The 24692-nt window shown below is 36.3% G+C and overlaps 1 long non-coding RNA gene across 1 annotated transcript in view; it reads left to right on the forward strand.

Annotated features, from left to right (window-relative positions):
* Positions 1-24692, forward strand: part of LOC141374709 (uncharacterized) — a 67731-nt gene that overhangs the window by 37010 nt on the left and 6029 nt on the right. The window contains exon 2 of the long non-coding RNA XR_012381802.1: positions 3124-3220. This is a non-coding gene — a long non-coding RNA (uncharacterized lncRNA). The remainder of the gene's footprint in view (positions 1-3123; positions 3221-24692) is intronic.

Raw genomic sequence — 24692 nt, forward strand, 5'->3', positions numbered from 1 at the left:
GTATTTCTTGCCTGATCTTTTGTTTTTCATTTTCTGTTGTGTTAAAACCTTAATTTACTATTTATTGTGCTTACAGAATATATATAATCCTAGGTCCCAGGGAATGTATTTTGATCAGTACAGGGAACCATATAGTGACAACTTTATGGATTAATATTGGGAAATAATAAATATTTACTAGATGAAATACACAAAACAGTTGAATAGATTTTGCTCAATCTTCTTTACAATAGTCACCAAGAGACCGGCTGAAAAATATCAGCACTGAAGTGTTATTTTTTGAGAAAATTTATAACAATTGAAAGCAGAACTTTAAGATGAAGTTGCCAGCACAATCTTACAGCATCATCCCTAGGTACTGTCAGTAAGATTGAAATTTTTGATCCCTATCATTATTTTCTACATAGTATATTCAGAGACTGAGCACAGGTAAATAATGTTCTGTGAATTCAGTTCATCGTGCCAGTATCTTGAAAGGCACTTTACATCAGTGCTTTCTATCATATATCAACAGGGGATTACTAGTCTCAGCTCTTCTGATTGTATTCTGAAAACTCTGGTATTTATCTTAATCCTCTCTCTTTTCCCTTACCAAGATATCTTTTTCATATCATTCAGGCAATTTTGCTCGGCATTTTCTTTGGGGATTACAATTTCTTTTATGTCGCTTGGGGTCTCTTCTAATTAGTAGTAGAAAGGAATTAGGGACTCCAACTTTGCTGATTTGTGTGTGTGCTAGTCTGATCTCACAGCAGTTCTTTTATATTCCTAATAAATACTTTAAGAGATTCAGCTTTCCCAATTGTATGGTTGCCTCTCAGATGATTGACTTCTACCAATTAACAGCTGCTAAATGACTTTACTATGAAAAAAAAAAGTCATGTTTGCTTTTTTTTTTTTTTGGTAGAAGGGAGCCATAAACACAGTGTTATCATTGGAAATTTTTCTAAAGAAAACATTGGGGGGAAAAAATCCTACCAATTATTAAGAGGAATGAAGTAGAATTCAAATTTGATAAAAACATATTTATCCCTTATGAGTGTCACACTAAATTTATTTTCATGGTTCAATGATTAAAATTTTAATTATAAAATAAAATAATTCTTTCTGGGGCACCTGGGTAGCTCAGTTGTTAAGCTTCTGCCTTCGGCTCAGGTCATGATCCCAGAGTTCTGGGATCGAGCCCTGCATCGGGCTCCCTGCTTGGAGGGAAGCCTGCTTCTCCCTCTCCCACTCCCCCTGCTTGTGTTCCCTCTCTCGCTGTCTCTTTCTGTCAAATAAATAAATAAATAAATAAATAAATAAATAATAATTTAAAGAATAGTTCTTTCTCAGTAAAATGACCTATTTTTAAACCAATAATTTTATTGTGACAATTTAGTAAGGACATTTAAGTTTATTTTATTTGCTTAAACGTGGAAACCAAACACAATTTTCCCCTCATTTTATTTAGGCTACCCTTAGGCAAAAACTATAGCTAGTCCCTCTCAATATCTTGTTTTTCTTTTCTCTCCACTTGTTCTTAACTTTGTGATATTGATCCATCTCAGGAACTTAAAGTTCTCATGTCCTCTGTTCTTTTGTCTTCTCTTTAAAACTCCATCTCAAGAAAGCATCATTTGATTCATTCAAATTAATAGACATTTTATTAAACTTTATGAATTTGCATTTTAACATAGGACAAAGTTCTAATTTTGCTTACACACCTGAAAATGAAATTCAAATTTGGCATAAGTTGGAGTGGGGAAATTTGGGGGAAATTTAAGCTTACTGTTGTGATTGAAAATCATCCAATAAATGATAACTTATCTGGATTTGTGCTGGATTGTCTATTGTCAACTCAGCACCGTTACTACTACTTCCTTCTGAGGCTGGGAACTATATTTTCAAGAATGCTCTGCTTTGAATGGTTCTAGATTAGAGCCTTCCAAATTCCAGTCTTTCAAATTCCAAAAGAACAACAGAAGCAGTTCTTTTACTGTTGTCTGAGGAATTTAGCTTCCCTTTGCCTGAAGAACATATGATGAGCTCTCCTGAAGTAATCATCTTTCTGAAAAATGTCAATCATCCTTAAAATTCAGTTCCACTTCTTATCATTTCTTCTAGACCTATAATTAGACAGAAAGCTCTATATGCCACAGGAAGATGGATACAAAATGTGACCTGGGAGGAGATACCAAACTTGCCAAATATGCCAATATGGATATTTCTAAGCAAAGACTCTGGATTTAGTGTTGTCTTGAGTACCTGGGAAAGGCTCTATAAGTTTGCTCGGTTGGTTGACTAAAACCTGAACCCAGTAGTGGCTATTGTCAGAGTCTGGGATTGATTTTACTTTCCTTACAAGCTAATAAGTTAGTTAGCCTGTTACAGTTTCATGGAATACGTAAGACTCTTGGGGTCAGATATAAAGAACTTTATTACTGTATAACAAGTAGTATGGGCATAACTTCTGCATCATTTCCCCTGTTCTCTAAGTCTCAGAAGGATAGTTCAGAGGGCACAAATAGATGATATGCATGCTGTGGGTTTGTGTTGTAGATGAGGAACAATGAGCTTGGGAATCTACCTATCTTATGGCAAGTGTATGCTTTGGTTGATGGAGACATTACTTCATATCTGAAATGATCGCTGAAAACACAACCATGGGAAATAGCTTGCATAAAGATCAATCAGGGCCTTGTATTCATGGAACTGGCAAGAGCATGCAGTTTTGCTCAGAGTCCATGGTGGAATGGACTTTCCCATAAGTCTACTCCTCTGTCCTACATGTTCTTGGCAAAACTCAGATTTTCAACTTTATTTGCACTTCATTGATCATTCTGATTAATCTGAAGGATTGAGGCTGAGACAAATCCATTCAATTTGTTTTATACAACATTTAATTAAGGATACTATCAACATGACTCTAATCATCAGAATGAGGCCATCCTTCAGTATTGACCTCCTCTCTGTTTCCCAAAGTCCTGGGCTCAGTTAAGTGTGAGTAAGTCCCAGGAGGATAAGTATGTCTCATTTCAGAATGGCAGGATGTAATCTAAGTCCAGTCTGTTACCCATTATGATTCTTTTAAAGGAGTTTAGACTGACTTGCTGATCTTTGGTTTCATTGCTAATGTTACAGGGGCAATAGATGCTACAAAACCAATCCTCATTCCCAATGGAGAGACATTCTTGGACCATTCTCTTCCACAGACAAACATACAACTTGGAGAGCACAGGTAACTTCAGTTTGGGATTTGTTGGTAAACCTGATTTGGATGACCATTACCTGACTTTGGTTTAACCACATGGGCAGTGTAATCAAGTAGTTGCAGCCTTGATTGCTACACATAGCATAACCCAAGGCTGTTTGGATATTAGAGGGGGCATATGAATTTGTCTCAGTCAGATCGAAACACAGTTCTGTCAGTCTTGTGTTTGTACACATACGAGGAGAGATACGTGTACTGAGGCTGATGTTGGTAGCACCAGGAATAAGATGGTTAAGGATCAGTTCTGTCCAAATGGATTTTTCTGCCTTTATAGCACATAGAGAGGGATGACAAACCTGGCAGCAAGTTAGATAGCCAGGTGCAGTTGCTGCTTTACTCAGACCACAGTAATTGTTAAAATGCACATACTCAGCAATTAGTGGGAATGCTCATATTGGTTCCCTGACCTGTTTAGTGACAAGGAGGGTCAAATGGAAGGCCCTGGAGCTGTTTCTTCCTGCCCTAATAATAAACAAATGCAATAGAGCTTTCCTGCAGTGATTTCAGACATTTGTGGCATCATCACACACTTAAAAGAAGTAAGAATGATGATTCATATTACATTCCTATTAAACTTCTCTCTTGTACAGAAGACAACAGCACTTGGAGAAGGACTTAATCAGGTAGTGACTTCATTAGCAGGTAGTGTTCAGGATGTGATTTCTTTACTTGAGCAAATTAACTTTGTCCGTAGTTCATAGTATACAGCTACCGATCAGGCAAATTCCTTTTTTTCTTTATAACTTATTAACAAAGACAAATCAGAAGCAGGTGAATAAGAAGAAAAAGTCTGCAGGAGAAATTTTGGAGGAGGGTGCATTCCACATAGAGACTAATTAATACTATGGCTATAAACTGAGGCTGGGCTGGAACATATCGGGCACAGGATAAGGTTGAAATAGTAGGCTAGGGCTTGATGGTGTAGGGCTTTTAAGGAAACAGTTTAGGTAAAGGATTTTAGATTTTATTTTAGGAATAATAGGCAGGGCATTTGGTATGATCTGATTTATAATTTAGAAGATTCCTTTAGCTGTTATATGGTTAATGGATTGAAGTGGGACAAAGGTGTCAGGCAGGAAGCAACTAGAAGGCTATTTGAGAGTGCAAGTGAGAGATGATGTTGACTTGGACTGAGGTGGTAGTGGAGAGGCAGTGAAATCACATGGGTTAGAGAAATATTTTCAAAAGCAGAGTTAATAGAATTTGATGATGGATTGAAGGTGAGAAGTCAAGGATGACTCTAGGTTTTAGGCTTGAGCAACTGAATGGTTAATAGTGCAGTTTACTGAGCTAGAGAAGACATGAGGAGTGAGGGAAGAGAGTGAAGAATATACAGAGATGTTGTGGTTGGGGAGTGGGAAAACTGAGAATTCTTTTGAGCATCTAGTGTTTGAGATGCCAAATAAATAGCCAGTGGAGATGTCCAGTAGGCAGTTGGATATATGAGTCTGGCATTCAAGGAAGTGGTCCAGAACAGGTATAGGTTTTCGAGTTATTGATTTAAAGATGGTATTTAAAGACATGCGGTTTCCTAAAGGTAAGGAAAATAGAGAGATGAGATGTAGTTCCATGGCCAGCACTGGAACACTCCCAACATTTAGAGGTTAAGCAGAAGAGGAAAAGACAACAAAGAAGTTTGATGAATAAGGTAGAAGGTAAATAGGAAAAAGTTGGGTCATAGAAACCAGGAAAAGAAAGCATTTCAAAAAGGAGGAAATGATCAACTTATTTTATTTTATTACATTTTATTTTTAAAAACCACTTTATTGAGGTATGATTCACATACAAAAGCTGTACATATTTAATGTATACAACTTGATGAACTTGGCGTTAAGTGTTCATGTGTGAAACCATCACCACAATCCATGACATAAACATAATCACTACTCCTAAAAGTTTCCTCCTACCCTTTTATTTATTGATTGATTGGTTGGTTGATAAGAACACTAAACATAAGATCTACCCTATTAGCACATTTTTAAGCATATAATACAGCATTGATAACTATAGGTATTATGCTATACAGATCTCTAGGACTTATTTATCATGTGTAACTGAAACTTAGTACCTTTGATTAATATCTCCATTTCCTCCTGCTTCCAGCCCCTGTCAATTACCATTCTACTCTGTTTCTATGAGTGACTATTTTAGATTCCTCATATAAGTGGTATCATGTAGTATTTGGTTTTCTGTGTCTGGCCTATTTTCTTAGCATAATGCCCTTTGTATTCATCCATGTTGTTGGAATTGGCAGGATTTCTTTCTTTTTAAAGACTAAATAATAGGTGTGCCTGGGTGGCTCAGTCAGTAAGGTATCTGCCTTTGGCTCAGGTCATGATTCCAGGGTCCTGGGATTGAGCCCCTCATTGGGCTCCTTGCTCAGCGGGGAGCCCGCTTCTCCCTCTGCCTGCTGCTCCCCCTGCTTGTGCGTGTTCTCTCTCTCTGACAAATAAATAAATAAAATCTTAAAAAAAAAAAAACCCAAAAACTTGTCTTTAAGAAAGAAACTATGGAAAATACAAGTAGAGGTCCTGATCGAGCCCTGTGTTGGGCTCTTGGCTCAGTGGGGAGTTTGCTTCTCCCTCTACTTCTCCCACCTGCTTGTTCTCTCTCTTTCTCTCTGTCTGTGTCTTTCAAATGAATAAATAAAATCTTAATTTTTTTTTTTTTACTTTATAATAGCCATCCTAACAGATTTGTGGTCGTATTTCATTGTAGTTTTGATTCTCATTTCCCTGATGATTAGTGATGTTGAACACCTTTTCATGTACCTCTTGGCCATTTCTATGCCCTCTTTGAGGAGATACCTATTTGGGCCCTTTGCCCATTTATTAGTCAGCTTATTTGTTCTTTTGCTTTTGAGTTATAGGAATTCCTTATACATTTTGGATATTAGCCCCTTATCAGATATATGGTTTGCAAATATTTTCTCCCATTCTATAGGTTGTCTTTCATTTTGTTAATAGACTAAGTTAAAACTGTCACAAGAGACAAAGAGGGTTATATATTAAGAAAAGGGTCAATTCAACAGGAAAATATAACAGTTATAAATATATATGCACACAACTTCAGAGCACCTAAATATATAAAGCAAACATTGACAGATCTGAAGAGGAAATAGACAGCAATACAATAATAGTAGAAGACTTCAATACCCCACTTCCAATAATGGATAGATCAGACAGAATATCAATAAGGAACCAGCAGACTTGAACAACATTATAGACCAAATAGATCAAGTATTTTAAATGCAGCCAAAATTTCAAATACAGTCGAGACAGAGAAGTGGTCTCTGACATTGATAGAATAGAATATTATAGTGACTTCAGCAAGTGGAGTGTTAGTGGTGTTGTAGGGATGGAAGTGGTGGAGACTGGTGTGAGTTAAGAAGAACATTAAGACTAGCTGAAAGATATACTTAAAACTTAAAACAAAAAATGGAATGTACAACAATCCCACAACAACAATAGCAGGAACAAAACAGAAACAGAGAACTTAAAAAGCAAACAAAAAAACCAAAACAACAAGATCCAAAACCTCTCTTCACATTAAATACATCTTTGAACTATGTTCTAATTTTCCTTTTACCACTTATCTTCCCCCTAGTGTAACATATTTCAGCCACTCAGTTTTATCCTCATGTCACTCTAGATTCTACCTTTCCCATTCCAGTAATCTGCTCTCTTTATGGTCATCAGTGACTGCATAATTATATTTCATTCTCCTCCTAAAACTTTCTCTTCTCTTGATATCCACAACCTTCCATTACATTGTTTCTCCCTTGTAACATTTTTTCTTTCTTTTCTGACTTGTCTCTCTTCTGTCCTTCCTCAGACTGTATTTCACCTTTTTTCCTTCAGTTTTTATACATTCTTCTATACTAATTGCCTACTATCTTATGGTTTCAATGACTTCAGTTATCCCTTCAGCATGAGTGATTCATACATTTGTCTCAATCCAGTTTCATTTCCAAGCCTCACACCAACATCTCTAACTTTCTTATCAACATCTTCATTTAGATAGCCTGCAAACAGTGTGTTCCAGACCTGTTCCTCTTCCAAACTTCTATGTGGTGAAGAAAGCAAGCTTTCATGAAGATAATATTTTTGCATGGAGTTGAAAGTTGTTCCAGGATTAAAGTAAATTTTATAGGAATAAGGACTCCTTCGGAAATTTATCTATTTTAGATCTTTAATGTTTAAATGCAAAATAGCTATTAGTAGGAATATTTTATTCCTACTAAATGCTAAGAGCCGTGTAGAAAGCATGCTTTTATGGAGAAATTAATCAAATGTTTAGTAAGGCATTAATGGTGCAAGGAGGGATTATCGGTATAAATTTTAATTAGTGACAACATACTTCAGACAGAGTGGAAACATGGTTTGGAATGTCTGATTAAACTCTTGAACATTGGGCATTTAGGGCACAGCATTTTCACTGTGTTTTAATGTAAAACACCATAATATATACATATGTATGTAGCAAGTAAGTTAATGATTATGATTTTAATAAGTTATAAAATATATTATAAATTATATTTGCCTCAATCCCTTTGTTAATATTACATAGATATAGTGGTTATTCAGAGTATTTTTGTTAATAGGTAGCAGTTTTGCATTGGCAAAAGAAGATATTTTATTCATATTAAGTTGAAGGCATCCTAATGCAGGAGAAGCTTATGGGATATAAAATTGATTTTTGTTCTTCATTCATTATATCAAATTGAATATGAGCCATGTAATGAAAAAAATGCTTGGGATGAATTTATTTAAATACCCAAATATGTTATTAATCTGACAAGAGAGGATCCATTTAACTTTTCTATTACATAAGCCTATTGAGTTCAGGGCTTCAGAGATCTTTTTTTGCATGGTATACAAAGATGAATTCAAAGCTAGTAAATGGTGGGTTAAAGGAGGGTAAAGGTGGGTTAAAGGACATAGAAATGCAGAATCAGGAGCTGTTTTAGGGGGAAGTATTATTTAGGAGGCCTTGAAGCATGAGGAGGAGTTCCCCAAGAGGATATGGGAAAAAGGAGTTCCAGGGAGAGAAAACAGAATGAGGATTGAAGTGGAAACTGAGTGTCTGCATGGACCTGAGATGAATTTAGCTTGACTGGGTATCTCTGGGTGTGATAAAGATGAAGATAAATTTGGGAAAAATATTATGAATAGATTTGAATACCTGGCTCTGAAGTTTGGACTTTTGGAGATAGTGGACAATCATAACATTCTTGAGTTGGGTGGGAAAATAAAGGGACTCAAGCTTTAGAAAATATAATCTGCTAGTGGTATGTAAACTGCATTGGTAGCTGGAGAGGGAGGAGATGGGTAACTGGTTTCCTTGCAGATGTAGGCTATGTGTGTGGATATTCCACCTGGTGAAAAATAGCTGTACTTTGCTCAGACCTGAAACTCCCATTTCCTATGGCAATTCCACATGAGCTCAACTATGTGCCACATTTTCTCTGTAGAGCCCTTTATATGCAAATTGTTTTCTTTGTACCTATTTAATTTCCTGTTAATGACAAACCAACACAGCTTTCATTGGTTTTTAGTTTTCTACTGTTGAAGCCGGGAATTTTACCATCCTCATTTTGCATTTTAGACTAGTGTATGAAAATATTAATTTTCTGGGAATCTTGGTTTTTCTGGTAAGAACAGGGCTTAAGAACCAAGCAGACATATGTTTGATTCCATTTCTTGCTCTTATTAGGAAAGTCACAATTCCTTAAGCTCTATTTCCTGACTGTGAGATGAGTGAAATAATACATAATTCAAGGTTTTTGAGAATTGTCAATGAGATAAATTATGTGAAGAATTTAGCGTATTGGCCTATTCATAAGGATGATCAGTTGAGCTCGTTTTCCTCTTCTTCTTAATTGACCTTTTGCGCAGTTCAGCATTACTGATGATTTCTTTCTTTAACTCTCCTTTCCTTTCTGTAACACCTCCTTTTCTTGGGTCTTCGCACACCCAGCTCTGGCCTCTGCATACTCTGGTCTTTGATTAGCTTTGCCCTCTTCTGTATATTGACCTTTCCTGGAGTCTCATTCTTTGCCCTCTTCTCTAGGCTATTCCTAGGTGATCTCTCTAATGCCTGCAATTTCAACCAATTTCAGTCCAAGTTTTTATGTTTAGTAGAATCTGTACTCTTTAGTTTCATATCCATTTTTCCTACAGCAAGCTGAATGTACACTGCTAGGTATTATGACACAAATATTTGAAACTGAACATGTCCAAAACTTAGTGGGTTATCTTCTTCCCCTCCTGGTGTATTTCTTCTTAAATTCTGAGTAAATGGTACTGTTAACTGACTTTTCCTAGGACAAGCCAGTGTCCTAGGAATTTTTCTAGATACTTCCCTCTGCCTTACTTTCTGCTTGTGATCAATTGTTACCTTCTAAATTGTTTTCAGTATGCCTTTTTTTTTTTTCTGAAAGGGCTGTATTTCAGGCCCTCTTTGCATAGATTACTATAATATCCTTCTGACAGGTTCACCTGCCTCCTATCTTTTTCCTCTACAAATTATTTGAGTCTTTTTCTCAAATGCAAATGTTATCCCCATATTCATCAGGGTAAAACTCAAACTTCTTTTTTTATTATTTTATTTTTTTTTAAAGATTTTATTTATTTATTTGACAGAGAGAGACAGTGAGAGCAGGAACACAAACAGGGGGAGTAGGAGAGGGAGAAGCAGGCTTCCCGCTGAGCAGGGAGCCCGATGTGGGACTCAATCCTAGGACCCAGGGATCATGACCTGAGCCGAAGGCAGATGCTTAACGACTGAGCCACCCAGGCACCCCAAAACTCAAACTTCTTATCTTGACATACAAGACTGCTAGTGGTCAGACCGTGCCTACTTCTTCAGCCTCATCTGTCTCACTAAACTATTGCATACCTCAGGGTACAATATTAAAATGTTTTTGCAGAGATTGTTTTCTCTATTTATCATTACCTTCCCTATCTTGTCTCCAAGATAGCTTTTAGCTCCAAATCAACTCATTTAATATTCAGAAATTCTTATTAAGCATCAGTTATGTGCCAGGCACTGTGCTAGTCAATCCTTTGTGAATAATTCCTTTACTACCAGTACTTTTCATTCTGCCCTGTGCACATCTCCATTATCAAATTGAATTGTCAAGATCTGCATATTTATCTGCCTCTTTTACTGAACCATGTGCTTCCAGAGGGCAGGAAATTTGTCTTATTCTTCTAGGTGTCATTAGCTCTTGACACACTCATAGATAATCATTAACTGTTGGACAAATAAATGAATGGTTATTTTAAGCAAAATGTTAATAACATTTCTTAGGGATATTTGGAACAACATCATTTTCCTTGAGCTTAGTAGAACACAAATACTGTTTCCTGAAATTCTAAACCTACTGGGCTAGAAAACGAGTGTTTTAAAAAAGATGGAACACCTCAGCATTCTAGTTAATTGGCGTGAATAATTTCTGACAGAAGGTTGAACATCAAATAGCTATCTACTTTGCCTCTCTTTTGTGTTTATCATATATATTTTCATAGAAATAAGCAATAAACCAAGGAGATGTTTACTCACAGATACCATTGCTTTTCATTTGGGGGTGGATAATGAACACTAAGAAGGCAGGCAGAGTTTCCAGGGAGTAATTGATGTTGATGTTTTGTGCTACCATGTGGATATTCTAAAAAACGAAGAGGCTCTAAACTAGCATTATATGCCTAATAGTTACAAGCAAGGGCCATGAGGATCAGTGATTCTTTAATGAAATGCCGTGTAGCTCACACTGTCACTATCCTATTCTTAAAAATAAGAAGCAAGAATGAACTATTGAATTCATGGGCAAGGAGGGCTATTTGGATGGTATAACCCCAACTCCTCTTTTTATAAATGAGGGAATGGAGGGCCAGCAATGCTAAAGTGAAGTAACAAAGCTAACAAGTGTTAGAGGGAGGATAGAAGTCAGACATCCTAACTAAGATTTCTTCCAACTGTTTTAAGTTCTGGCAGAAGATCATACTCTGAACCGTATGGGAGCAAGGTTGATATTATATTCATTTTATTTATTTTTATTTTTTTATTTTTTTAAAGATTTATTTATTTATTTGACAGAGAGAGACACAGCAAGAGAAGGAACACAAGCAGGGGGAGTGGGAGAGGGAGAAGCAGGCTTCCCGCTGAGCAGGGAGCCCGATGTGGGGCTCGATCCCAGGACCCTGGGATCATGACCTGAGCGGAAGGCAGACGCTTAACGACTGAGCCACCCAGGCGCCCCTTATATTCATTTTAAATAGGTCCATTAATCAGTCATTAATTATATGTATACATTTATTACTCATATGGTTAATTATGGGTCAAGTAGCTCATAGTTGATATTAATTTTATATCATAAACCAAGATTTCACAGATTTTATTCATTTTTTTTCCTTTGTTAGCTCTTGAAAAAATTAAGATAATGTCAAGTTTCCCTCCAACTCTGGACAGATAAATGTGATTTATAGTGCCTAATGTAGTTACTGACTTCAGGCCCTATGGAATGTCAAGTCTAGATTCCAGGTTTTATATTTCCTATACTTCCTAGAAAAGTCGTTGGGGTGAGTTTGTAACAGATGGTCAGGTCCTCAGGAGCTCTGGATTAGAACTTGCCTGGGAAATTATATGATAGGAAGGCTGCCTGATGGTCTGGGAGTGGATGAAAATGGGGAGAGGGCAAGATGGGTGGGGAAAGAGCAGTTGAACAGAAGAACTAAAGAAGAAAAAAAAAGCAAGGACAGTATTTAAGGAAGAAAGGAAAGAAGCAAGAAGGTGAGGCAGGAAAGTTAGACCTGGAAAGGTGAATTGAATTCCTGCCTGTTATGGTAAGATATTGTGCTAGTAAACTTCAATTCTCATTTAATTTCACGACTTCAGGACATATCCCATTTTACAGGTGAGGGAATGAGACACAGTGGGGTGAAGTTATGTGTCTAAGCTATCTACTTAGTAATTGTCAGAACTAGGATTAAACCCAGACTTAGTATCTTCTCTTGAGGAAGGAGGAAAAGCTCATAAAATGCTTCTCAGGTGCTAGTTCACAACTTGAAAATTTAATCCTTCCTTCTAGGCTAATCCAAATTGCCCTATAGTACCTGCCCTTAGGAACTTAAATAGTTTCTTACAGAGGGCCCTGGAGAAAAGTCCGGAATGGTTTGAAGATTGAAAGATGGGAGGGAATTCTTCCATTCGTATATTAGCAGGAGCATAAGAGTGAGAAAGTTGAAATAGTGGCAATGACAATGTTGTTGGACCTCCCAGAAATGATGGAGTAATGGTTTTCCTTCTTTGGGTGCAAAAATCTGCACATAAACAGAATGGAAACTAGTTTCCAAATGGGATAGAGGGTGTGTGTGTGTGTGTGTGTGTGTGTGTGTGTGTGTGTGTGTGGTGGTGGTGGTGGTGGTGGCTGTGGTAGTGGTCCTATTTATAAAACTGTGTTGGGATTTGAAGCCTTATATGATTAGGATTGTAATTATACCTTAGATCTTGATTGTTCCAAAATAGGGTGTAACTTGGGAAGAAGATTAGTAGCAGATTAAATTGCATTGCACACATTTAAACACATCCAAATGTCCAACACCTGCATTAAAAAAATTTAAATTATAACTCACAGGTTTTTTAAAAAAAAGAATAATGTATTTACTATTTTCATAAGAATGGAACAGTTTCATTACATATAAAGAACAAAATATGGAAAATTACAAGGAAGAACTTAAAAAACCAGCCATTATTTGACAGAACACTTTAAATATTTGCTGAATAGCACTGAATATATCTTTGTGTGTATATGTAGATAGAAGGATAGATACCTAGGTAAAAATAATCTTGGAGCAGATGGGATAATTCCCTACTTGTAATTTTTAATTAAAATATAACATCTCATATACATTTAGTAAAAAATTTTAACTTCAGATTAAATATTTGTTTTTAATAACAAAGTCATATTAGGCCTTGAAGTATCTCTCTAGAATTATTCTAAAAAATTTAAGAGATTGGGTCATTGAATTTTGTTAAGTATATTTTTTCAACATTAGAGGGTAGCTACAGACTGTCAGCCACAAATAAAAGACATTAGCATATTTAGACTTTTCTTCCTACTCTTCATTTCCCTTTTATCTGTTTCCTTCAGACATTCCTGAACTGATTTTACTTTTGGTGTATTTTTTAAACAACTTTAAACTTCTGCTTCTTGCTATAGTTTATGTATTTTTGCAAGCCACCCTTGTTCACAATAGGAACAAGGCGAAGTATAACTAAATCACAGAAAATATGAAGTATTAAAATTTATTATAATTCAGAATGTTGATAATCCTGGCTCATGATTTACCAGTAATTTTTCTGTGTAAAGGTTTCTTCTGACATATCTTAATTACTGAAGGCAAGTTTAGAATAACACAGAAGTCTCTCTTTTTAAATCAGTATTCACCTATTCACTAATAAGTCCCATCATAAATTGTTGTGTCTCAATTTACCATTTATGAGCAGTAGGAAAAAATTTTGCCTTTCTTTGCTTTGGTAATGAAATTATGTGTTCTAGTATAGTGAGGCCATGAGGTGAGTGACTTATGGCTTACTATTTTTTAAATTATAGGTTGTTAAGATTTGTCAGGATCAGGTCCTAAAAATGAGTTTTATTCACATATCAAAATCCAAGTTGAAACACTGGCTTGCTTGTTAAGATTAATTAACTAGAGGTAATACTTTCACATTGTCTCATTAATAGAAGAAAAATTGGCTCACTAATCACTGACAGAATTTCAGTAGAAAAGTTAATGATGAATGTAAGCAAACCTATATAAATACAACCCTTTTACTGTTTAGGAAAAAAATAAAACATGTTTTTTTTTTCGCCTCCAAGGTAGAGATAATTGCCTAGTGTGCAATTCTCCTGCAGCTGTTTTCTCATCTTTAGATGACCTCTCTTTCCTAGTGTTAGAAATCAGAAAATTAACTTTCTGATCTTGTATGGTTGAGCAGTGTTGGATGTAATAATGGTGGAATTAGGACACAGTGGCTCTGTCCTAAGTAGATATGAACTTGGACAAGTTTCTTAGCCCTATGAGCCTCAGTTTCATCTGAAAAAATGATGGAGGTGAACTAGTGGGTCTCTTAAGTGTAAAAAATATTATTCTTAAGAAGAACTTAAATAAGCTCATTCTTAAATGAGCTATGTTGAAATATAAGAGCTCTTGGGTGTTCCTTGTGTCAAGTTGCAATGCAACAATTTCAAAACATTCTTGAAACAAAAATATATTGACTTGCTTTGACTTGAGCTTTAAGTGGTTTTGTAGAATTGAGTGCTCAATCTTAACACAGAGGGTCATCACTGATGATGTTTCTGTGATAAGCACCACATTGCATCACTGAAGCCCTTTAGTACTTCAATCTATCGGATTGACGGTTAACCTTTTCCAATTCCCACTATAGTGGGAGCAGGTGAAGCATTAATTGTGGCGAAAAGGGGAATCTAGTTATTTGATAAAACAATAATCATATGCCTGGCCACTTCATAATTGGTACAAATCCTGGGACTTTCAGTCAGGGTACAAAACCAACAAAACCAAGTATTTTCTACCAACTTTTAGTATAATGTTATTGTTGCAACTTTTTTTTAGCGATGATAAAACATGTGTCAATTTTTTATTATGGTTATTAATTAAGTCCCATATATCTTGTAGCTTATGAAATTTCTTTATAGAACTGTCAGTAGGTTGAGTGTAAATATAAGTTTTACAGTGTTGAGTTTTCTTTCTTTTTTTTGGTGCAAAAAGGTGTTTTTATTAAAGGGGACAGGACCTATGGGCAGAAAGAGCTGCTGTGACTGTGAGGAGCAATTGATTATATACTTTTAAGTTGCGGTAGGGGGTAGAGATAACGAAAGTCTCTAGAGAGATTTCCATCTGTTAAGAGGGAGGATCCTGGAGGTCTGGCTACAGTGTTGAGTTTTCATATATATATTCTGTGTCTTCATATATATGTCAGTGAGAATGTTGTGTTATGCTCTTCTCCTTAGATGTTTTATATGTAGAAAACTAACGTAGAGTTTTCTAGTTAGATGCCATCTTAATTACAAAATCGAATCCATGAGTCCTAATTTCTCTCACTAGGTAGAAAATGTCAGACCAGATCATCTTTAAAGATCCCTTAACTCCAAACTACTGTATTTGTATAATTTGTGCTCAGAGTAATTAAGCCGTCTTTATTTTTCTCAATTAGTGATAATGTTACTCATTCTGAGTTTATCCAAACTACTGGATGTACATGCTCTATGCTTGTAACCACTTTAAGATTGCTTTAGAGATATTAGTAGATGGATACAATTAGATGTAAACCATTTAAAATGATTGAAAATTACATGTAGTTAAGTCATTATTAGAAAAAGAGTCTTTAAAAGTTCCATTCATCATCTGAGTTTAGCAGCCACAGTTCTTGTGTCTAGTTTGGGATTTCAGTTCTTTAATTCACTACTTATCTTGGGACTGAATATTATGCCCAATAGGAGTTATGTGTTTGTTTCTTCACTGAAAACCATGACAGCTTCTTTTGGCAATCTTAATGCAAAGTGATTTCAAAATAATGTTTAGCCTGGGAAGTGTTGTTCTCCCCTGCCTGGTGAGTGATGAAACATGGGCATGTTGCTTCCTGCTGTTGCATTGCTTTCCACAGAGCACTGTCATTGTGAATAAGAGAAGCATTAATGAAAATGGTGAAATTTGCATCTCATTTCAGGGATTACTTTTTCAAATCCAGTCTTTTTTTCCAGAAGCTTAATATTTTTTTCTGATTCTTTTCGTTGACAGAGCAGTGGTATGTGGCATAGTCAAAGAGCACAGATTGTTTTGAGTCCACCTTAAAACTCTACCTCTGGTGCTCATTTTCTCCCTTTGTAAAATTTTGTAATATATGTAATTTTTGAAAGATGGCATAGTACTTATGAGGAAGGGCTCTTAGATTAGACAGGCTGATTTTGAATTTTGGCTGCAACCCTTAAGAACTGTATGATTCCGTTTCCTTTACTTAGTCTAAGACTCAATTATTTCAGTGGTAAAAATGGGGTTAGCAGTACTTTATGTACTTGTTCTGAGCATTAAATTAGATAGTCCATGTAAAATATTTAGCACAGTGCCTGGTACAAATATATATTTATTAACTGTTGGCTATTGTTATTAACTCTTACTAAATACAGTGCAGACCCACATAGGAAGCACTCAAGCTATTGTGACTGAACATGTAGGAGGCTCAATAGGTGTACTCTTAAGCAGTAATTACAGTTAGTCTCTTTTCTTTGTAAATCTATTATCTAATATGTTCTGAGAAGATATTCCTGATAGGACATCTCTTTAGGCATTAAATTATGGTAGAGATGACTCATGTTTGGCCTGTTCTACTTTTCCACTTCACTGGATTGTGTGTGGTTTTCTTGAAATTAAATTGCCTTTTTTATTTCCAACTGCACACCAAGTTGCTGTCTGGTGCCAGTATTTCTTAACCAAGAAATATCCAGTTAGTCTTTATTCTGATGAAGGAAGAACCTTAAAATTCTGTAGCAGGTTTTTTATCTGGGACATTTAACAAATTCTAATTGCAAAGGACATACGGTACTGATTTCACTAGTAGTATAGATCTGAGAACAACGGTAATATAATAAAGAGAGCACTTCCTTGTTTTTCCTAGAAAATGAGTGCAGTGTATGGGAAAACTTTTCCCTGAGTGGTGAGTGATTTCAGTTACTTAAAGCAAATGTTTTTCCGTAGAATATACACAATAGTAACCAGTAATATACATAAATAACCCACAATCTTGCTTATTTATTTCATAGACTAATAGGTTTTTTTAAAAGGTAAAGTGTGGTATAATATGTTTTTGGAAGGAATATTTATCAGAACAGTTCCTCTTATTATCAAATTAATGTGGTAAGTTAATTTTTTTTCCTAAGGCAAGATAATTAAAATTTTCACAGTGTGTATGTATGTATATATAATACATTAGAAAACATGAGGATTTGAGTTTTATTTATTTATTAAATTATTTATTTATTTGACACAGAGAGAGAGAGAGAGCAAACACAAGCGGCGGGGGGGGGGGGGGCAGCTGAGGGAGAAGCAGGCTCCCCACTGAGCAGGGAGCCCTACTCTGAACTCATTCCCAGAACCTTGGGATCATGACCTGAGCCAAAGGCAGATGCTTAATCAACTGAGCCACCCAGATACCTTGAGGTTTTGACTTTTAAAAATGTGTCATTATCCATTTTCTCAATTTTCACTCTTGTGAGACTACAGTGTTGTATATACTGTCATTACACTATATTATAGCACAGAGATTGATAGCATTTCGAATTACTGCTGGATTAGAGATACAAATAATCACATTTTTTGATCTATGTACATAGACAGAAACAGAAACACATATACACTCACATATTTATATATGTAAAGCTTTCTTTAACTCAATTTTTTGGGGGAAAAATCCCTCTAAGCTGATCTAGTGAGAGGGGCAAACCTAGAAAGAGAGTTTGCTTGAGCTCAGGACTGCCAGTCCCACAGTCTTATACTTAAAGGGTCACCTCCTCCATCTTTGCCCTCCAACTCATCCTTTCTTTTTGCTTTTCTTTGGAAAGATATATAGGTTTATGACATACAGATGGGCAGAAGAACATTTTATCATGATTATAGGATTCTTCTCAAACCCTGATTCTGTTGCTTAGTGGGCTAAGTGAGACCATGTTGAGGTTCCTTTATATCAAAAGGATGTAGACTCGGGGCGCCTGGGTGGCTCAGTCGTTGGGCGTCTGCCTTCGGCTCAGGTCATGATCCCAGGGTCCTGGGATCGAGCCCCGCATTGGGCTCCCTGCTCCGCGGGAAGCCTGCTTCTCCCTCTCCCACTCCCCCTGCTTGTGTTCCTGCTCTCGCTCTATCTCTCTCTGTCAAATAAATAAATAAAATCTTTAAAAAAAAAAAAAGGATGTAGACTCCATCTTAAAATCAAAGTGATCTTCTATGTTGTGTTTACCCTAAGTGTGATGATCAGGTAGAAGATGTAGGGCTGCTGGATGACCTCTAAGACTTGGAGCAGAATTGGCTTAGGTGCTTTACTAGAGACCTTTTTAGGGGTTGTAGCTCCCAAGTGGCAGTTGATTCTTCTGCAGCTGCATGGGAGTACATACTCAGAGGCTCCAAAAGGGAGCTGGGAAAGGAATACCTAGACAGGTCCAGACCTTTAATTTCTGTACTCATGACTGTGATTATCACATCCTGTAGTACTGAGATCCATCCAAATGTGCTTGCTTTTCACACTGACCCTTCCTAGAGGAAGATCTAGGGAAGGGAAGGGACAAAGAGAGGGTCTTAAGATCTTTTCTGCAATCTCTAAGTCTTTGACATCTTTTTATGCTTTCTGTTCTATTTTGTAACTCTATTTTGTAACTCTTTTAAAAGTCTAATGATATATTGGATATCATACATTTATCATTATGACTTTGATGTATAAAAGTGAGCTTTTAAAGACTTTATTATTGAAGATAAATCATTTTATGAAAAAAGGAGAAAAATAGAGTAGTTGTTTATCTCTTTTAAATACTATAGATTTGTTCACTTATTCCCTTACTTCTTGGTATTATAAAAATGAGAAGATCTTGCAATGTTCATGTTACTCTCTCATGGTTTCTCTTGTGCCCTAGATTGTAGATTATCTTCTGTTTTAGATACATACAGAGTTATCTCTCTGGTCTTGGAATGTATTGTTATTTCCCAGGGCAATAAATCAAGGAGGCTGACTGAAAGCTCTAAAATAACTAAATAACCAAGTTGTTGAGTCACTAACAAGCATATGCAATTCATCACTTAAATGATACATGCCACAACAGGTAAGACTGTGAATGGTGTGCTAGTGCCCTCTTTGTATTTATTTATTTTTAGTTGTTTCAGGTAGGTCGCTAGGGCAGAGAATATGAAGAGGAGGATATAAAAGGGAGAAAAATAAAAAAGGAAAGCTTTATATTATTGATTTAAGAGGATAACAATTTGTTATTTATAGAGCTAGAAGGGGACATTCAGGCATGAGCTTTTTATAATATAGCACTGTGACTGTCCTAAGGATGCTATTTTAACTAAGGGTTAAGAATAACACTTTTAACTTCTATTAATAAAGCACATGTGGGGCGCCTGGGTGGCTCAGTTGGTTAAGCTTTTGCCTTCGGCTCAGGTCATGATCTCTGGTTTTGGGGTCCAGCTGCATCTGGCTTCCTGTTCAGTGGGGAGTCTGCTTCTCTCTTTCCCACTGCCCCCCCCCACTTGTGCGCTCTCTCTCTCTCTCAAGTAAATAAATAAAATCTTAAAAAAAAATAAAACACATGTGATGTCTGTTTTAATACATCTTAAAGAATTCACCTAAGCCAATTGTTCTCAAGCTTTGATTTGCATATACATCAAAGCAAGGCTGTTTAAAATTCAGATTCTCAGGCTCCCTCTTAAGATTCTGATTCACTCCTGGGGAGGGTTCCAGAAGCTGTGTTTTAAACTAGCATCCATGAGATTCAGTATGGGTGGTTGGCACATTTCTTTCTCCTCTGGGTCCTGCCAGAACTTTGGAATGTCTGAAAAACAGGACAGTTGTTCTTAATGAAGTATAAGTAATTACTATAAAATAGTATCAATTTAAAGCTTGATACCATCTCCTAGTTACTATTAAATCCTGGTGTTGTGATTGCTTGTGTAACTTTGATGGTGTCCTGTTGGAGGCATCTTGCTATTCCTGTTGTTTGTGCCTGGGGGTCTGTCTTTGTTACTTAGAAACAGAAATCAATTGTGGTTAACTTAAGCCAAAAAAACCTCCATTCAAAATCTTTTTCAAGCTCACAGAATTGCTGGGAGTCTGAAGGGACCAATTTTGGAAAAGGAGCAGGACTCAAGGCAGTGGGGCTGGGGAGACCTGTCAGGAAGACCCACCTGTGAGGCTGCCATGCAGGAAGAGTTTGGGCCATGTCCTGCAGTTGCCCATGCTGCTGAGAAGAACATCAGTGCAAACATGGCTGTCGGACTTGCTCAAGAGTCAAAGTTCGGGGGAGAGTTTTTGCAGTTTGTTCTGCTCCCCATTCCCTGGCTTCTGATATGGACAGGAAGGAAATCCTAAAAGCAGACTTTTGAGACTGTTTTGAAGACTTATATCAAACATCAGAGAGTTACTGATCTCTGCAGTTTTATTTCTTATAGTGATGCTGATGAGAAAGCATAGATATCAACTATATGATTTATTACTCGAGCTGACTAGTACAGAGTCAGTGGAAAAAGCAAAAGGTCATCTGTGCCCAGAAACTCAACTTTTAAATTAATTAATTAATTTGTAAAGACTTATTTATTTTAGAGAGAGGGGGAGAGAGAGAGAGAATGTGCATGTGAGTGGAAGAAGGGCAGAGGGAGAGGGAGAGAATCTCAAGCAGACTCTCTGCTGAGCTTGGAGCTGGACATCAGGCTCGATCTCACAACCCTGAGAAAATGACCTGAGCCAAAATCATGAGTTGCTTAAGCCAAGATACTTAACGACTGAGCCACCCAGTCGCCTCCAGAAACTCAGCTTTTAATACTTTTCTTCATGGCGTTATTCAAAACAGAATTTCTCCTGTTTTAAGATATATATTCATGCAAGTTTTTTTCCATTCTTTTTATCTGTGTGTTTTAATAAGCATACAATGCTTAAAATGACATATGCAAGGAAAATGAATACATTACTAGCATGCAACATATTTATTTTGTTATTTCATACACTTCTCTGGATAGTACTGAATGTATCTATCCTAGTTGAAGAAGCATGATCTTTTTCTTTATTTTTATTTTTTACTTTTTATTTTTTTAATATTTTACTGGCTAAATGCTGGTATACATTTATATATATATATATTTAAGATTTTATTTATTTATCTGACAGAGAGAGGCACACAGCGAGAGAGGGAACATAAGCAGGGGAAGTGGGAGAGGGCGAAGCAGGCTTCACACTGAGCAGGGAACCCAATGCGGGGCTCGATCCCAGAACCCTGGATCATGACCTGAGCCGAAGGCAGACGCTTAATGACTGAGCCACCCAGGCGCCCCAAGAAGCATGATCTTATGCTATCACTAAAAGTGTATGACTATTTTTTTTTTGCTTATTCCTTACATATAAATACACCGATCAATTTATGAAATACGCATTTAGATGACATAAAGTTTGTTGTCATTTGTTAAACAGAAAACCATTTCAAAATTTTAAGCCTTGTTAATTTTTGGGGGGAAATATTTCTTGACTGAGGCAATATTGGATGGATGAAATAATTGAATAGTTTTTGGTTGATTGAAATCTGCAAGTTCCTTAAGATCTCTGTGTGGCTTTATATAGGAAAGTAAGCACTCCCTAAGGACTTCTGCTTATTCTTACTATTTTTCTTCAATGTCCAGAGCTCTGCAATGTGGCTGTACCCGGTTTCCAGGTAATCTCTGTCCTCTTCCCTGTCCAAGAGGCAATCATTATGATTATGATCAAATTGTGATCACATTTATTATGAATTAGCTTTGCCTTTTCTAGACCTTCATGTAAGAGGAATCATATATTATCTTTTGGATAAGGCTCTTTCCCTTAGTATAATATTTTTGAAATTTATCTATGTTGTGGATATCAGTAATTTGTTCCTTTATACTTAGTAGTGTCCATTCTATGGATGCACCACAGTTTGCTTATGTGAACACTCGGACTGTTACCAGTCTTTGGCTATTATCAGTGAAGTTATAATGAAAATTCTTATATAAGTCTTTGTGTGGACATTACCTTTTCTCTTTGGATTTCTTTCCCATTGGATTTCAGGAGGATGGGAAGCAGCATTAGGGTAGCTTGTATTGTAGCCACACTTTGAAACTATGTGTGTTTCAGCAAAGGCTTACTCATTGTGATGCAAAGGAATCTGTTTCAGTCTGATCTCAGGAACTAAGAAATCAGTCCTCAATGAGACTAATGTGTTGCGCTCTACTCTTAGAGAATGTAACTTTTAGGTTCTCTGGAAAGCAGTGCTGAGACAGTGAGGATTGCAAAGGGTTTGTTTTACTTAGGGCTGCCATAACAAAATACCATAGGCTAGGTGGCTTAAACAACAGAGATTTAGTTTCTTCGGTTCTTGAAGTCAAAAGTCCAAGATCAAGGTGCCAGCATGTTTGTTTTCTCCTGAGGCCTCTCCTTCACTTGCAGATGGTTGTCTTTTTACTATGTCCTTACATGGACTTTTCTCCGCACACTCACAACCCTGGAGTCTCTTCCTTTTCTTATAAGGACATCGGTCCTATTGGATTAGGGTCCCATCCTTATGAACTTATTTAACTATAATTATTTCCTTAAAGGTCCTCCTTATTTCCAAAGACAGTCACATTTAGGATTAGGTCTTCAACTTTTGAATTTTGGGGAGACACAAGTCACAATTCAGTCCAGAACAAGCTTTATTGAGAGGTTAACACCTGTAGAAGATAAAAGGGAAAGAAGCATTAATTAGGCAAGGAAAGCTTTCAAGCCATGATAGAAGTCTATGAAAGGAATGAGGGAAGGAAGCAGAAAATGGTGGGGAAAAGAGTTAGCCAGCAATATAGATCTTAGGAAGCTCAATGGAGAGCTTTGAAGCCAATGCTTGCCCATGAGGACCTTCAATTAGGAAGAAATGGCTGGAACCTAGTACCTCTGCTGAGGTCTTTGGCTGAAGGCTTTGTGGGAAGAATGTAGGCTTTAGGTTATAAAATATATCCATTTTATACCCTGATGGTTACCTTGCTTATGTGACATTTTCCCCTGTAAATCTGTAGATCCTTTGATTACCATAAATAATCCCAAATCATGTACATTCTCCTCAGAATATTCCATAGATAAGGACTAGTCTTCTATCAAATATGATTATTCTATTTTGTAGGCAGTCTAATTATCAACATCTTATAAGATCGTTAGATCCTGACACATGCCTTCTTTCCCCAGGAGAATTACTGCTCCCCTACCAAAGAGGAGGGAAATAAATCACAGTCCAGTTGCTTTAACTTCCTTTTCCCCAGTAGATTGTCTAGTACTTAAAATCCAGTTCATATTACCACCTATGCTTAGAAAAGACAAGTTCATAAGATAGAAAGTAAATTAGTGGTTTCCTTGGACTGGGAGTGGGAAAAGGGATTAACTTCCTGGACATAAGAAATCTTATTGGTTGGATGAAAATCTACCAAAACTAATTTTTGATGTTGGTTACACCACTTGGTGAAATTACTAAGATCACTGAATTGTAAACTTGAAATGGGTGAATTTTACTATATGTAAAATCATAAAGTTGTTAAAAAAACGAATGCTGAAAGTAAAACACAAAGACAGATAAAAATATGTCAGATTTGGGAGAAAAAAACCTATCTGAAGAACATGTTTAATTAGTGCAATTCAGTATATAAACCTTGTAAATCACAAGTTTGCTTAATAAACAGTTTTATCTTAAGATAATTCAGCCCAATTATATTATTATATACTCTATAATTTATAGGTAAATAATTTTCTTTATCAAAAAAAGTTATGTAAAATTGAAACTAGGGTTCCAATTTCTTACCCTTTCCATCCCAAATAAACAATGATAAGGTATAGTAATTTGAAAATCATGAAAGTAGGTCATTTTGAGAAAAATTATAACAGCTATAAATTGCCTCCGAAATTCAAATTATGGCAATGAGAGATGTTTCGTATGTCGTGATATACAATGGATTGAGGAAATGCTCTGGAAGTGTTCCAAATACAGTACATATGGCATGTTTTTGAATCCTACACTGAGAGGCTGTTCTGCATTGATGATAATAAATTGGATTGGTTAAGTAATTAAACTGTGAGTTTTTGGAGGTGAAAGACATTGTTTTCATGGCACGTTTTACTTGTACTGTTCTGTATATATTTAATAATAGTACATTACTGAGCCAAATTCTTAAAGTAATTCAATTATAGTAAATGATAATACTCAACTAAGAGAGTCATTAATCACTTTTAATCTATCTCTTGCAGGCATAGGATTCTTTTTAGGGCATAGACTTTGTAATGATTTAGTTTTAGGCAATCATGTACAAGTATATTTAGTTTTAATAATTCATGAAGTACTAAAATATTGAACAACTTTAATCAGATCCACAATAAATTTATTAGCTGGAAAAATATAGCATAGATTCACATATTTTAATTTGAGACTGTAAAGTTTATGATATGGTAAATGTTAAGAATGAAAATTTTTCATTCCCTGTTAGAATTTGTAGGCCTCAGGAGTAGTTTAGAGATGCCATGTTCTTTATTACTTCTCCATTCATCTCTAGTATCAAAAAACATTTTTGGGGCGCCTGGGTGGCTCAGTTGGTTAAGCGACTGCCTTCGGCTCAGGGTCATGATCCTGGAGTCCCGGGAT

This window comes from Callorhinus ursinus, unplaced genomic scaffold (genome assembly GCF_003265705.2).
Source record: "Callorhinus ursinus isolate GAN/ISIS: 27379988/994484 unplaced genomic scaffold, GSC_fseal_2.0 scaffold2, whole genome shotgun sequence".
NCBI lineage: Eukaryota > Metazoa > Chordata > Mammalia > Carnivora > Otariidae > Callorhinus > Callorhinus ursinus.